This window comes from Piliocolobus tephrosceles, chromosome X, assembly GCF_002776525.5.
Source record: "Piliocolobus tephrosceles isolate RC106 chromosome X, ASM277652v3, whole genome shotgun sequence".
Classification (NCBI taxonomy): domain Eukaryota; kingdom Metazoa; phylum Chordata; class Mammalia; order Primates; family Cercopithecidae; genus Piliocolobus; species Piliocolobus tephrosceles.
The window spans coordinates 39,870,535-39,887,614 of record NC_045455.1 but is presented as its reverse complement, the minus strand read 5'-3'; positions in this window follow the sequence as shown (position 1 = coordinate 39,887,614).

Here is a 17,080-nt window from a genome sequence, read left to right as displayed (position 1 = left end):
TTCTAGTGTCAAACAAGATGCTGAAGCGTAGGAGCAGCCAAAAGATAAAGATTCAGAGAAGTGCCTAATCTGGAGAGATAATTTTTATCTAAACAGGCCAAGGGATATTTTTGGAGAGCTGAAAAGAATAGCTTCATGGATAGTTCTGCCAAGCCTGAATGGAGATATTTCCTTTTGCCACTGTGTGTGTGTGTGTGTGTGTGTGTGTGTTCTTCCAAATTAAATGATTTCCATAGCTAGGCTGGCCCTTGGGAAGATAATCACCACCTGCTAGCCCAGAGTTGGAGAACATGGGATAGTTGGGTGTAGTTCCACCCAACAAGAGTTATTAGATATGCTAGAAACCAAGGGCACGGAGATAAAAAAAGAAAACACATTTTTCTTCTTCTAAGCTTAATTAATAGAGTACAAAAAAGAGACACTTGAAAACTCCCAACTTTACTGTTTTGATAAGTGCTGCAGAATCTTCCTCTAGTTTGCAAGACAGCCTTATAGAAAATAACATAATCATGAGAGTGACATCTTGTCATCTTTGATGGACTGTGTTGGTTAGATGCAAGTCTTAGGCTCTGCCTGAACACAAGGAGAGGAGATTACTCAAGGGTATGGCTCATTGGGGTGTGTCCACCCCAGTGGGAAATGCAGTTTCCGGTTGCTTAGGCTCTGCGATACACAAATTGGAAGAATTGTTAAGAGAGCCTATCTGTTGTGCCTCCACCCTTGTGTTTCAGGATAGGCTAGTGATCCAGTGTGGCTGGAGCCTAAGACCTCTAGGGATGTTTCACTATGGATAAAGTTGGAGAGGTAGGTAGGAGCCCAAATACGAATAAAGTGTCTGGTATATCACAGTAAGGAGTAAGGGGAGCCTCTGAACTCTTAAAGCAGGGAAACTACAAAAACCTGAATTTTGGAAATATTTGGAAAGAAAGTGTATTGGCTTTTTGGTGCTATGCAGTAAGTTACTCTGTACTTAGCAGTGTAAAACAATGCATATTTAATAGCTCACAGTTCTGTAGATCAGAAGTTTATATGGGGTCCTCATTCTACCCATTGGAGCCTTAAGTAACAGACTGGTTACTCAATGGCCTTTGAAGTTCATGTATTAGCATATCCTGATATCTGAAGGGGATTTTAAGAAGACAATAAAAACATTTTTGTATACTACTGAGCTCAGGCTCCATAATGGGCAATCAGATACAACTTTCTATGAATGGTATGCAGTATATATCTATATTAGTTCTAAGTCTGTATCACTAAGTAGTTGGTGTTTACCTCTAATCTCGGTACCTGAGAAGCAGTCTTTGATCTCCTAAATTGAGTTCCCCCCTGCTTCCCTGCTCTTCCTTTCAGCTGTTAATGCTGGAAAGTCAGATTCTTGGTTCCTGGCCCTCATTCCCCAGTTATGACGTTTACTTCTGCATTTGCTCAAAACACCATCTTTAACCACCAAGTCTAACGGGTTCCTTTGCTACGTCTAGTGTGTTTTGCAAAGTCATAGCTTCCACTTTATGCCTAAAGACCATTTTTCTTTCTTGTTACACTCTATAACTCAATAGTGATGGTTTTTGCTTTTAAACTAAGGAACATTGGCTATACCTGGAAACACACTCCATAAAGTGAAATGAACTTGACAGTTGAGACAAGGAATAGAAAAATGATTTCGACAAATGTATATTGCTTTACTTATTTCTAGAAGTCCTTTTTATTCTCAGTCTGCTTATTTCACACAGCCTCTTTTTGTGTGCTCATCTTTGTGATAAAAAGGAAACACCTTTATTTATTTGTGTGTCATACATGGTCCTTCTGCAAATCTATTGTTCCTACCAACTGTTACTTATAATGTGACCTTAGATTTATTTGTGAACACACTGGTTCTGGGGCTCTAACTCAAGCTAGCTTTTGTTTAAACTGTATGTGCTTCTGCTGTTACAGATGGCTGCCAACTTGTAACTGCATGTGTCTGCTTTGAGGATATTGGCTCAGTAGGTGAGAACCAGGCTGTGTTCCTCATCTCTCTGCTAGTTCAAGATTCTGAATTCCAACAGGGTCTCTACTTTGCCTCAGTTCAGACCCTTGCTCACTTTCTTTTCTTTTCTTTTTTTTTGTTTTTGTTTTTGGTGGTGGTAGGGGGTGTATTCCTAGTGAAAGTTATGATTATTGTGCACTGAGAGGGGTCCTTTAGTATCTCGATGGACATAACGCTGTATCAGAATCAGGCCTTGGATCATGCAGACCCAAAGCAATGATTACATTTCATTTGTGATACTACTAAAGATTTTTTTCCTGGCTGCAATAACTCAACATATTTTACTTATTTCCCACTTCATGCACATTGATTTTTTTGGGTAATGGTAGCAGAAAATACGTGATTACCAGAGGAATGTCGATCAAGGCATTGAGGTTAGTGAAGCTTCTAAAAGTAGAAGAAAGAGGAATGTACATTTTATTTTACTATTAAGACATAGGCTAGTAGTGCAGAACAGGAGCACTTCCTATTCCCTGGTGACAACAAAGGCCTTTTATTCATGGTAAATTACATTCCTAGAAAAGTGTTTTAATGGGAATTATTTTGACTCTGATTTTCTGTAATAATGCTATATGAAAAATAATACCTCAGATTTGATACTTGAAAACGTCCTTCAATAATGTATTGATAGGCATCTAATAGAGTGAGGATAGAATTTGTTTTCTCCTGTATTGTGATTTTCTGAACATCTTGTATATTCTTAAAGTAATTGTGTACAAGAATTAGTCTCTGAGGGCACAAACTATATTTTATTCATTTTTATATCTTTATATACTTTGTATTCCTTGATCCAGTGCCTGGCATACAATAGTTATGCAATAATTATTTGCTAAATAAAAAGCCAAAGAAATATCTGGTTAGAAAAACTTTCTGCAAAAATAAAGCTTATGATTAAAAAGGAGGGAATTTATTAGCACTAAGACATTTTTCTTAAGCAACAAAATTATCATTACATTACTCCTTTTGTATCTTTAGTCATTGTAGCTGTGATTATGAATAGAAAATGAATCTCAAATTGAATTATGAGTGACTAGAAATGTTCTTAGGGAGAAGTAGAAAAAGTTTTTAAAATTCAACCAGAGTTGTATAAATAAATAATTCATTATATAAAAACAGAAAAAAAGAATGTTGAGACACTTTCTTAACATAAATTTAAGTTATCTCATTAAAAAGTTTTGGTCAGTGGAGAGAGAACTGAGAGCTGAACCAAATATTAGTTGTGGAGCTTTAGTCATATCTCAGAAATGAAGAATTTTGTTTGTGTAATTATTAGGGACCTGTGAAGCATTTTTGAAATTTCTGGGGTGTTCATAGTCTTGTTATTTTCTTGTTTTGTGTCAGTGGAAAAGTCTTTGAAATTTTCTGCTGTGAAGAAAATGGACTCAATTGCTGTCAGTTTTCTGTATTTTTTCCTCTCATATTCACCTACACACACTGAAGCACACAATCTGTTAACAAAGTACCCCTCTCGAGTCCCTATGTTGTGTGTTTTCAGAATGTGCTTTCTGCACAAAGAATGTAATTTCTTAGACTACTTCTTTGAAGGGAAGAATAATGATGCCCAGTGTGGGGAAACATGGTTAAATGTGGTTTTCGTTTTGAAGATAAACATGTTACTAGACAGGTACATAGCTGCTGCTGGAATTAAGTCACTGGACCAATAAGGATGATTATTAATTCTTATTTTCTTAAACAATTCTTAAAAATTGAGTTCTTGATGTTTTGCTGATGTGATGTGAGGTGGTTAGAACTGTGTACAATTCTTGTACAAAATTCACATTCACTCTATCTGAACTTGGATACCATCCTCTGAAATTCTTGAAGATTCCATCTTGCGAGAATGTGGCCATGTTAATTTTATTTTCCAAGATTAATATACTCTGCTAAATAAGTTATCTTGGTCAAATATTATTTCTCTTTTGTGCCTCTTTAAGCTCTTTCGTCATTTCTCACCATCAATTCATAGAATCTAAGAGTTGGAGGGAATATAGATCACATAATCCAGATTCCCAGAAAATGCAACCTTGGCTCCATCACAACTCCGACAACTTCTGCTTTACACAGTAACAAAAATACTCAGTCCATTCAATGGAAAGTTAGTATTAGTAATTTAAAAATATAACTAAGCTTGAACTTTAACCTGCCCTTCCTCCACTGCCACCTCTTTATTCTGGTTGTGCTTTGTGTTCTGAGTCTGTTAGTCAAATTCTTAGCTTTATATAATCATCGAATTCTATTACTCATACCCATTATAGTCACACATTGTTGGTTCTACTGACTTACAGTTTTCATAAAATAATGTAAGCCAAGGTGTTCTATAAAATGTAAAGTGATTCTTTAATGTAAGTTATTATTTAACTTATCAATATGGAATAAGCTATCACCCTTGTTTAAACCTAGGTTTACCCTTTTTATGAGTTTTGGGTTTCCGTGCTCTCTATCCTCTTAGTTTCTTGAAACAGATGAGTAATTATTACTTTTGCTGTTTGTCCTTTAGATCAAAGGACTCCAATTCTTGTCCGTAGTATGTGAAGGAATTAAATGAGTCAATAGGGTTTTGGTTTATTGATAGATTTAGTCTCCGAATCTAAGTCACATTTATCAAGATATAAGCATAGTATTAATATATTGTCCTTTTTTTGCCCCCTTTTTTCCCCAATTATTCATTTGATTCTAAAAATAGAAAAAGGAAGATGTGGAAAATATACTATAGTTTAATTCTCAAAATCTTTGAGTCAGGCACGGTGGCTCACGCCTGTAATCCCAGCACTTTGGGAGGCTGAGGTGGGTGGATCACCTGAGGTCAGGAGTTCAAGACCAACCTGGCCAACATGATGAAACCCTGTCTCCACTAAAAGTACAAAAATTATCTGGGCATGGTGGCAGACACTTGTAATCCCAGCTACTTGGGATGCTGAGGCGTGAGAATCACTTGAACCCGGGAGGCAGATGTTGCAGTAAGCCAAGATTGTGCCACGGAACTCCAGCCTGGGGGATAGAGCGAGACTCTGTCTCCAAAAACAAAACAAAACACCCAAAAATAAACTTTGTTGGGTAGGTATTTTTATTTCCATTTCACAGATGAGGAAACTAACTTTCAGAGAAGCTTCTAAATTTGCCCAAGTTCACATGTCTAAAAAGTGGACTATAAAAATATCTTGACAAATAAAAAAGGAATAGTAATATACCTAGAAAGTCTATGAAACAACCAAAACATAAAAGGAAATGTAACCAAGTCTCATATTTTAGTCTATCCTTGGTAAAAAAGCAAGGCTATAAAGATTATAAAGCTATGAGCGATTCTTCATTTAAATACCAACTTGATAATTATATCCAGAAGATTCCTGAAAATAAGTGAGAAGAGGTAGAAGAATGCCGTCTTCAATGCTGAACTCCATAAAGGCTTCAGGACACAGAGAAAATAATGATAGTAATACTCATTAAATCGTAAAACTGTACAGTACTAACAAATACTAATACAAATAAATAATATTTGTGTTTTTATAATTTACAAATTTATTTTTAATATATTCATTTAGTTATCAAATTAACCATGCTACAGAAACATGAGAATTTAAGATGGATGAAGCAAAACTCATCAAATATTGCATGTGTGATTCTTTTGGTTTGTTTTTCTGAGATACGATCTTACTCTGTCTTTCAGGCTAGAGTGCAATGGGCATGATCAAGGCTCACTGCAGCCTCGACTTCCTGGGCTCAAGCAACTCTCCCACCTCAGCTCCCCTAGTAGCTGAGACTACAGGTGCATGCCACCATGCTCAGCTAATATTTTTTTTTTAATTTTAATTTTAATAGAGATTAGATCTTGCTATATTGCCCAGGCTGGGCATTTGTGTGTCTTGATATAGAAATGCATGTTCACAGTCATATTCCCACAGCCTATAGGGAAGACATTCTAGTGACTGTTAGCAAGGGTACACGTTGGGAAGAGCTAGAAAATAATTCAAGATGATCTTCAAACAAATTTCAGAGAGTCTGATAGACTATCTTCATTCTTTATACTAAAAATATGTATATATTATATCATAGCAATAGGAAGAACCTGCTCATTTTAGTAGAATGAGTGAATTTGAAGTCAGGAGGTTTGGTTTCTGATCTTAACTCATTCTTTAAGTGACAGAGAGTTCAATTCTTTGGTCATTATTTTTTCATCTGTAAAATAAGGGTTTGGGTAAGATCAGTGGTTCTTAGCTGGGAGTGCACTGCCCTTCTCAAGGTGTGTTAGGAACTTTGGCTGCGTTTTTCTGTGAAGACACTCAAGAAGTTTGTCTGTGGCTTGGGGAACATTGACTTTTGGTGTTAAGTGCCATGTAGAGCTTTCTGTGTGACTTAATGCTAATCATGTCCACGTGTTCAGGGTCTACTTGTATTCATTAATTTACTCACTGAAGGAGGAAACTACAGAACAGATTTTAATCAGGAAAATGCTATTTTTTTCTATCTAACTTTAAGTAAATCTAGGCAGATTTCTTTACAGTAATGCCTGAAAACTCAAATGCCTGAAAAAGGAAGGAAAGACATCTTGTGCCTACATTGTAGGGCATTCCAGTGACTCAGAAGAAAAGAACTAAAGCAAACAGGGCCAAATTCCTAAAATTAGTGCTGCCTGGATAATCTCAAGAGACCAAGATACCAGGTCCTCCCATCACGTTAGACCTAAATGATCAACTCTCTGTTCTTATTTTGTTTTGTGAATAAACCGAACTATTCAGCCTTCATATAACTTCCCTTTGGAGAAATTCAAAAGTATCTTCAAGCACCATTAACTTTCACTTGGGTTTGCCAAGCAAAATTGTTTACCAAGAATTACACATTTGACTTATACTCTTAATGGATGGTTTAAGCTTCACCTGAAGATGCTGTAAAATTTTCAGGAAGTGAGACAAGGTGCACTTCATAAAATGAGACATTTTTCTCCACTTTATGATTATTGCTGGAGTTCACAAATCCTAATGGTATTTGAGTTTGGAATGTTTCTTGTGCTTTCAGTTCTTTCTGAAGCATGTCAAACAGAAATAATAAAGGCACTCCAGCATTGCCCTGGCTTGCTGAAATATTTCTTAAGAAATTTTGGTTGCTAAAGATTGCTTCCCCAACTTTAGAGAAGAAAAAGTAATTTAGGATAAGTCAAACATCTACCCTAGGTAGAAATTTGTGTGAACCAAAACATCAACTTCTAGGAACCTTACCCTTTGCTAGTTATGTCATTTTAGGCCTCAGATGCCTACTGGATCAATATAACTCAGTGGAGAAGTGGTCGTTTTGCCTGTGAGAGTTGAGAAAATAAAATTTCATAGACTTAAAATGATTGGTCAGGGATAGAGTGTAAAATACCTAAAAGGGAAAGTGAAATTCTAAAAACCCTGTACTCTATTAGGTTTTGTATAATGCAGATCTAAAGAGTAATAGACAATCACTGTGTCATTGGTTTTACTTTTAGATAACTTGAAATGCAAGTAGGAAAAACAGGTTTCTCTTTATTTTTAGAAGTGAGTGTTTCTTGCAATGGCTTGAAGAGGTTTCTAATAGGTTTTCGGAAATTATACCTGAAAAATAGGATGAAAACAATGATTTAGCAGTAATGGTTTCTCTCAGTTGTATCTATACTCAATCATATGCAACATAGAACACCCTGGTACCCAGGAAAGTACCATCTATTTGTCACCACAGTGGAAGGTAAACAGGGCAGTCCTTGGGCAAAAATAGTAGAGCACAGACAGTAAGATTTTTAAAAAGGCATCTTAAACTTCGCTTCATATATTGGGAGGATTTTGCTTAAAACTCACATTCTCTGCATTGTGGAAGCTCACTCATTTTCTGTAAGAATACCCAGAGGTGTCCTTACACATGTGCTCCTAATTGGTTATTTTCAATTTAATGTGAAGGAGTGAGAGTTAACGTATTTCTTTTTCCGTAGGGCATTTGTATTTGTAACTTTCTCAAAACCTCGGTTCTAACATTAGGATGTGAACACCATTGAGGCAGGGGATATTTCTTAGGTTTTGTTCTCAGTCTGCCTCAGAGCTCTGCATGTAGCTGGTGCTCAAAAGCGCTTGCTGAGTGATCTTGAATTTGCGATTAAATTATTCCGAGATCGAATCTCTGTCTCTCCGTAATCTGGTTTAGCCGCCTTAGGAATTGAGTGAAGAACAGAAAAGTTGAGGTGGACCATTTTAAATGACTTTGCAACTAGACAAGGTGAAATCAGTTCTATAAATTTTAAGTTAAATTTCTTTTTTTTTCTTTTATTTTTTATTTATTTATTTATTTATTTATTTATTTATTTATTTTTATTATACTTTAAGTTCTAGGGTACGTGTGCATAACATGCAGGTTTGTTACATATGTATACCTGTGCCATGTTGGTGTGCTGCACCCATCCACTCGTCAGTACCCATCAATCTATCATTTATATCAGGTATAACTCCCAATGCAATCCCTCTCCCCTCCCCCACCATGATAGGCCCCAATGTGTGATGTTCCCCTTCCCGAGTCCAAGTGATGTCATTGTTCAGTTCCCACCTGTGAGTGAGAACATGCGGTGTTTGGTTTTCTGTTCTTGTGATAGTTTGCTAAGAATGATGGTTTCCAGCTGCATCCATGTCCCTACAAAGGACGCAAACTCATCCTTTTTTATGGCTGCATAATATTCCATGGTGTATATGTGCCACATTTTCTTAATCCAGTCTGTCACAGAGGGACATTTGGGTTGATTCCAAGACTTTGCTATTGTGAATAGTGCCGCAATAAACATACGTGTGCATGTGTCTTTATAGCAGCATGATTTATAATCCTTTGGGTATATACCCAGTAGTGGGATGGCTGGGTCATATGGTACATCTAGATCTAGATCCTTGAGGAATCGCCATACTGTTTTCCATAATGGTTGAACTAGTTTACAATCCCACCAACAGTGTAAAAGTGTTCCTATTTCTCCACATCCTCTCCAGCACCTGTTGTTTCCTGACTTTTTAATGATTGCCATTCTAACTGGTGTGAGATGGTATCTCATTGTGGTTTTGATTTGCATTTCTCTGATGGCCAGTGATGATGAGCATTTTTTCATGTGTCTGTTGGCTTAAATTTCTATTTGTTGTGTCACACTGTGTTTTATTGAGATAGGGAAGAAAAGTAGGTGCTGACTGCTGATGAAGGTCCCTCCATGCCTGTAATCCCAACACTTTGGGAGGCTGAGGTGGGCAGATAACTTGAGGTCAGGAGTTTGAGACCAGTCTGGCCAACACGGTGAAGTCCCGTCTCTATTAAAAATACAAAACTTAGCCAGGCACAGTGATGTGTCTGCAGTCCCAGCTACTCAGGAGGCTGAGGCATGAGAATCACTTGAACCCAGGAGGTGGAGGCTGTAGAGAGCCAAGATCAGGCCACTGCATCCCAGCCTGGGCGAAAGTGAGACCCTGTCTCAAAAAATAAAATACAATACAACAAAATACAGAAAAATAAAAGAAAGAATATTCCTCCAGTCTCAGTGCCTCTTGATCTCGTGCCAGAGAGCCTATGCTATGGGCAGATGGAGAGCACAGCACTGAGATATCACACATCTAATCTGTTGTGTGGGTCACTGACATTCCACCCCACTCCGGAAATCTGCAGATGTCCCAGGTGAGAAACTTCCCTCTGCTGCTTATTCTTGGCGTCTCCCTCGCACCTCTTAGCATGTTCTCCCTTTTCATCCACAGTCTCTTACTTCTCTGCTCTTGTGAGGCTCTGGCCTTCCCTCCTAATGTCTCTCTTTCCTTTCTTCTGCTCAAGTTCCCAGGGCTGGGAAACAAGAACATGATCTCATTGCCAAGTATGTATCATATGTTCTGTATCTCTCTATCTCACCATAGACTGCAAAACTTTTGGCACTAACTATCACATATGGATATTACATTATGTTGATTTCAATTCCTTGAACACTGACTTTCAGAGAAATATTATGAATTTTCATCCTCATCTCACAAACTTGCAAGATCAGGATTTTTATTAATTATTGCGGAAATCTGGACAGAGAAGGGTTGTTGGTTAAACCCCCAATCCCTTAGATGTTACATGATTATTCAGTTATTTTTAGCCCACAGACTTTGCTCCTCCCTGAGACTAAATAGAAGAGGCAATGTTGAGAACATTAAAAAGAAAGGTATGAGGAAATTGGTTTTGTTTCTAGCAAAGAGTTTTATTCTGCAGATCAAAGGAATGGAATTAATTGATTTTTAATCTGAGTTACTTAAATTATGATAGGTAAGTTCAGAATGTTTATGAAAAGCAGAAATGTTTTCTCTTCAGAAACTTGCCATTAATTATAAGGAAAAGTGACTGAGTGGTCTCTCAGTTCACATTTTGTTTCCTCTTCCTTCCTTCATGCTCCGTGCCAGCTCATCTGGTCGGTGAGGCAGGGTTTCTGTGTCAGCATCACATTGCCCTGGTGTCACCTTCCTAGTTCTCTCATGCTCACTCATCCTCCCACAGTTATGTGATCCCACAGAGGCCCTGTTGAGTTAGTGGAAACCAAAGACTTCCAGGAAACTGGAAGCCATGGGGTTCATCTGACCTTGCATGTGTTTTGTTTAGCCCAAATATCACATTATTTAAAAATCATGGGCCAGTACTTAAATACTAAGAGAGTTTCCATAGAAGTCCTGATTTCTAGATGCTTTTTAAAAAACAGTGTGTACTGGTAACAGAGCTGGAAATGAGTATCCACTGACCACTTTATTCTAGACACATTTTTTCCAATTGGCCATAGTCTGTACCATATTTTTTTCTGACTCTGAGACTGAGCATCCATTTGCAGTGTGGCAAGTGAGTAAGATGACACTGCAATATTAGAATTCTACTAGGTCCACTCCACTCTACCCGTTACCCTATTGAGATCAAAGTCCGCAAACTCTGCCATAACAATCTCTACCTCTGGGAAAAAAATAGTTGATTGGTGCTGTCATATATTTGCCTAAGAAGAACCTCTGAAATGTTGTTTCATTCTCAGGTAACACAGTAATTTGGTGTATTAGTCTCTTTTGCATTGCTATAAAGAGATACCCGGGGCTGGGTAATTTACAAGGAAAAGAGGTTTATTTGTCTCATGATTCTGCAGACTGTACAAGAAGCATGGTGCTGGCAACTGCCTGGCCTCTGGTTAGGCCTCAAGAAGCTTTTACTCATAGCAGAGGCTGGGGACCCTGTGTGCCACACGGTAAGAGAGGGAGCAAGAGAGAGAGGAGGAGGTGCTAGGCTCTTTTTAAACAACCAGTTATCACATGAACTAATACAGCCAGAACGTACTTATTGCAAGGACAGTACCAAGACCATGGGATCCACACCTAAGACCAAAACATCTCCCACTAGGCCCAGCTCCAGCATTGGAGATCACATTTCAACTTGAGATTCGGAGGGGTAAAAATACAAACTATATTGCTATATTGCCTGGTGAACTTCACTAACAGAAAAGTCATTTTTCAGGAAAAGTTTTTTTTTTTTTTGAGATGGAGTCTCACTCTGTCCCCCAGGCTGGAGTGCAATGGTACAATCTCAGCTCACTGCAACCTCTGCCTCTTGGGTTCAGGTGATTCTCCTGTCTTAGCTTCTCCAGTAGCTGGGATTACAGCTGCATGCCACCACACCCAGTTTTTGTATTTTCCGTAGAGATGAAGTTTAACCATGTTGGCCAGGCTGGTCTCGAACTCCTGACCTCAAGTGATCAACCTGCCTCGGCCTCCCAAAGTGCTGGGATTACAAGTGTGAGCCACAGCACCCGGCCACGAATAGTATTTGATGCCACTCTGTATGTTAATGATGCAAGATCAAATCTCTAAAGAACAAGGTTTGCCTCAGAGATGCGTATTCCATCTGTTTCCCACAACCTCTAAATTTCTGAAACCTCTGTAGCGGCCCAGGAAGGGATTTGAGGATCCTCCTCACATTTATGGTTAAGAACCTGGCTCAAAGTAACACAGTTGCCAAGAGGCCAAACCAGTATTTAAACTCAGGCATTGAGGCTCTAAATCACTATGCTTGAAGTTCCATAGATCCTTGATAAATGGATAAATAAATCTGTAAAATGAGGCCTCATACTATCTATTTCATATGGCTATAAGATTAAGTTAGAACACCAGACATTTGAGAACCACCCTGATTTTTTTCTCCTTGTCGCTCAATTTTGCTTTCATGATATACCTCAGACCTCACCATTCCCTCCACTAGCACAGTGGCCACCTGAGTCCAAGCTGTTACCACCTCTCCTATTGGACCAGACCAGTAGCATCTTAACTTGTCTCCCTGCCTCCACTTTTGTGCCCTGTACGGTCTGCTTTCCACATTGCAGCCCTTTACTGACATCTTATAAATAAGATCGTCTCCTTCCTCTGCTAAAAAACCTTCACTCCTTTCTTAGTGCCCTGAGGACAAATAACTGTGAGCAGTGTGGACTTGGCCTGCCATCGCTGGTGTCCATGCTTGCACAGCTCTGTGCTCCCTGAACCCACAATCCCAACCACGCTGGCCCTTCACCTCTTCCATAGCTGCCCTTTCTGTTTCAGGGACTTCTCAAATATTGCTTGGAATATTCTTACTGTTACCCTTTCTTTGGCTTATTTAAATTGATCTTTTTCAAATTGCCTTAGAGAGATTTTTCATCATCCTTAATTTAGTTTTTTGGTTTTCCTTCATGTGACATTTCACTCTTTATAGCTGTGTAATTATTTATGCCACTATTTTGTTGTTAACCTTCTGAACAGGGACATACCTCTGTTGCTAACTATTGGTGCCCAGCATTAAGCATGTACTGTGTCCATCATAAATATTTGTTCAGTTGAATTGTCTAAGATATGTGCAAGGAAAGAAGAGCAGGAAGCATAGATGTGGATAAGAGACCACTGCACAGAGTCAGATGTTTTCCTTCAGATGGAGATGTAGTCTTGCTAATTCTGATTTCGGTTCAAGGTTCAGGAGTGCCCCAGAATGATATGAGCTCTGACTAGAAAAGACTGTGGCATAGCAGAATTGGGTAATTTTGGGGGCTGTGCACATGTCCTTGCAAATGCAGGGAAGTGGGTACTTTTGAGGAAATACAGCTGAGTTCCTGTGGGACAAGATGGAGAGGCTGAGAGTGCTAAATCAAGGCTGACTCTTGTTTCTGAGTTTTCTCACTTATTCTTCATAATTCCTTGACATAGGCAATATTATCCTCATTTTATATTTTGGGCTACATGTGCAGCATTTCCGGCAGCTTTGTTCTCCGCTAGAGAATCTACAGCTAGAGAAGGGCTTACTGATCTGGACTGTCTTTTTGTGTGCTCACCTCACTTCTGAGAAGTGTGTGTTCCTCCAGCTAATTACTCTGAGAACTCAACCTGCAGGGTGTAGGAGGGAGCAAAGGAGAAGAGTAGGACTGTCTCTTCCAGCTATTTTGTAACCCATGTGAAACATTAAAGTATATTTTAAAAAATCTAAAAACTGTTATCTGAGATACAGTAAAAGTTTAAAAGGTTGTTATAAGTACCAGGTTGTACACTTGCCAGAGTAATGGTACCCTAGTCTTAGAGAAAGCACTTACTAAAATATGTGTCATACAATTGCTTTTCATTTTCCTGGTACGCAGAGCTGAGAGGCATTAGGTGTCTTTGAACCTTGACGTTTCCTCTCTGTTCTTGTGGCACATTATAATTTATCCTGTCAGCATGCCCCAGATTATTGCTGACTGATTTTGGTTGCGTGCATACAATAGATGGAGTGGAAATTTGAGGCTTAGTCTCTTCAGAATTATGGACTCCATGACTCCTATAAGGCTCCTAGTAAGTTTCTTGAGTTGTCTGAAAGTCTTTCAAAGTGAATGGGTAGATTTCGTTAAGAAAACAACATACATTGTAAAGAACAGTAGAAGACACTGTTGTTTACTGATAAAAAGAAACTAGTTTCAGCAGCAGTTAAAGGAACAGGTTCAGAAACAGTTATGTGACCATGAAAGATAAATACAACTACTGAGATTTAAGTTGTGTGAAATCTAAGAAAGTTCATAATAAAATGAGTAAAACTTCTTTCAATGGTATTTATGAGTGAAACGAAAGTTTCTAGTCTCACTATTTTTCTATGCATGTGAAATTTTTGAAATGATCATTTTCATATGCTGTATAGCTCCTTAAACAAATTGGTTTGGATATATGTGTGTACACATGGGCGCACACACACACACACACACACACACACACACACACATAAAATGTGGTTTCCACATCCATGATTCTGCCAGCTGTTGATGAAAAATATTAGGGAAAAACACAATACAAATAATAAAAAAAATAAAAAATGATATAAATTTAAAAATGCAATATAACAACTATTTGCATAGCATTTGTATTGTATTAAGTATCAAAAGTAATCTAGAGGTGACTTAAGGTATACAAGTGGATGCGTTTAAATTATATGCAAATACCATGCCATTTTATACCAAGGACTTGAGCACTAAGGATTTTGGTATCTCGTGGGTCCTAGAACCAATCGCCTCCCTAATAGATACTGAGGGATAACTGTATGTATATGTATATGTACACACGTAATAACTGATTTCTGTCCAGACATCTTACACATATGATGACACAATCTGAATGTAAATCTTCAATGGACTTCGTTAGCCTTGCTTTCTTTGTTCACTGAGCAGAATGCAATAAGCCAATATGTATAAATAGCACCAGCGTAGTCTTCATTTAGTCATCTAGGTGAAATGGGAAAAGTTTCCTATCCCCCTTTCAGGGTGTTCGACGGGGTGTGTGGCTCGCTTCTTCAGTGCCAAGCTGCTCATACTACTAGAGGGAGCATGCAGATGGGCAGGTTGTGGGGCTCCGACTCCACAGCACTATCTAGCGGCGAATGTTTTACAGCCAAAGCCCCAGTGGGCCGGTGTTACAGTGTTACAGTGCGCTCTTTCAGTTCTGCCGTCTGTGCGCGGCTTGTGTTAGCTCAGTTAGACCCTTTGCCTCACCGCAAGGACAGAGGGCTTTCTGTATCCCGGGTTCTTGACTCTGACTCGGTGTGGCTTGGAGAATGAATGCAAGGTTTTTATTGACAGTGGAAACTCTCAGCAGATGGATGGGGACCCAGAAGGGGGATGGAGCGGGAAGGTGGTTTTCCTCTGGAGTTGGCCGCTGAGCAGCTGGACTCTCCTCTGACCGACTCGGCCAGATTCCAGTCCTTGTTCCACAGGTCAAAGGCCTGCTGGCATCTGCTGGTGCCTGTCCATGTTCCGGTCCTCTCCACCTCCAGCCGCCTGTGTGCTCTTCTGCCAGTGGGTTCCTCTCAACGACCCGCTGCTTGTGTTTCTGCCTGCTAGGGTGTTGGAATTTTTATAGGCACAGGATGGGGGCATGGTGGGCCAGGGTGGTCTTGGAAAATGCAACCTCTGGGCAGGAAAACAGAAATGTCTGTCCTCACCTAGGTCCCTGAGCACAGGCCCGGGGGGTGGAGCTCTAGCCAGGGACCTGCCTTTCTGTACCCAGCACTTCCCTGCCCTCCTTCTCATAGGGACATCTTTATCTATTGTTTATGAATATTCAGCATGCAAATTTCTTCCTGATTCTTAAAAAATATTATGAAAGATAATAAAACCTAGGTAAGGGAGAAATGAAAGACATTTCGTTTTTCAAAGAGATTCCTTTGCACAGTAACAAAATGGACCCAATCTTGATGTATTTTTTTCCTCACTGAATGCTTCTGTTAATTAAGGGATTTTCAGGTTTTAAGTGATGTTCTTGGAAATGCGCAGTCTTCTTGGGAAATTATAAAAATGATAATAGGCTGAAATTAAAAGTTCAAAATAATTATGTGAGAAGGAAATATAGGAAAACAGACGAATATGACAATCACATGTGGTTCTGAATAGTGTTATTCTCTGTCTACTTATCAAAAGGGCTTTTGTTATATTGAATAACACTTTACTCATGGGTCCATCTAAATTCTGACTAAGTTCAGGGAAGAAGTGAACTTTTATGCAGTACCCTTTATGGTGCACCATTTTGCTTTAGAGTTGTTACGAAAACAACTCTAAAACCCAGTTGTATCTTTTCAATTTTAACCTTATTCCCGCTGAATCTGTAGCTTGTCCGGGCTTTGGCCATCAGAGAATTGGAACTGGGTGTGGTGATATGTGAGTCCAGTTGTGCTGAACATGCTGTGGAAGATAGAAAAGAAATGAGGTGTGCTTCCTGCTCTCAAGAATCTCAAGATTTGATCATGAGATAATTTGTCTCATCTTTGTGCACACATGCCCTTGAGCTATCCTTGAAACAGGAATTAATTATTTAGTTAGTGTTCACTAGGGAAGAAAGAACTGTGTTTCCATATTCTGAAAATCTCACAAATCATGAACTTATAGAATGTCAGAGCAGGAAGGGACATTATGAATCATTCTAATCTATCCCTTGAAGTGCCAATTAGGACAATAATTTCTTTGAAACATTATGAAGGAAAATTTTACAGTTTTTTTGAAAAGGAAATTAGCTAGTTATCTAGGGTATTAATTTATTTTATGTGAGCCATTTTGAAGCAACCAAAATATGCGGGCCAATCTGAGTGGCAAGTACAGGTAGAGATTTTAATCAGAGGAAGTTGAGTCCTTGCCCCTGTTTTGTTGAGTGTACAGGAGAGGAAAGTAGAGACTTAATGTTAGAGTAATATGAGTGTGAATTACATCTGTACATTTTCCAGAAAATTGTAGTCCATGAAATTTGACTAAAGGAATGGCATAATTGGTACACTAAATTAGGAAATTATAAGAGAAGTTGCATTTTATGTTATACACAAATTTAGAATCATCGCATTTTCCTGGAGCGAGAACTTTTAGCAAATCCAGGGTTGTGCTGTGCATACCAATCTTATAATGTGGTGTTATTATCATTGTGCTGATAAGGAAAAGACATCTCAGAGAGGTTAAATAATTGTCAAGCTCGGAACTTCTAACTGACAGAGCCACCGTTTGAAAATAAATCTGCCTGATCTCCGAAGTCTGGGCTCAGCCCACTGACTGGAGCCAGTGCATTCCTAGTG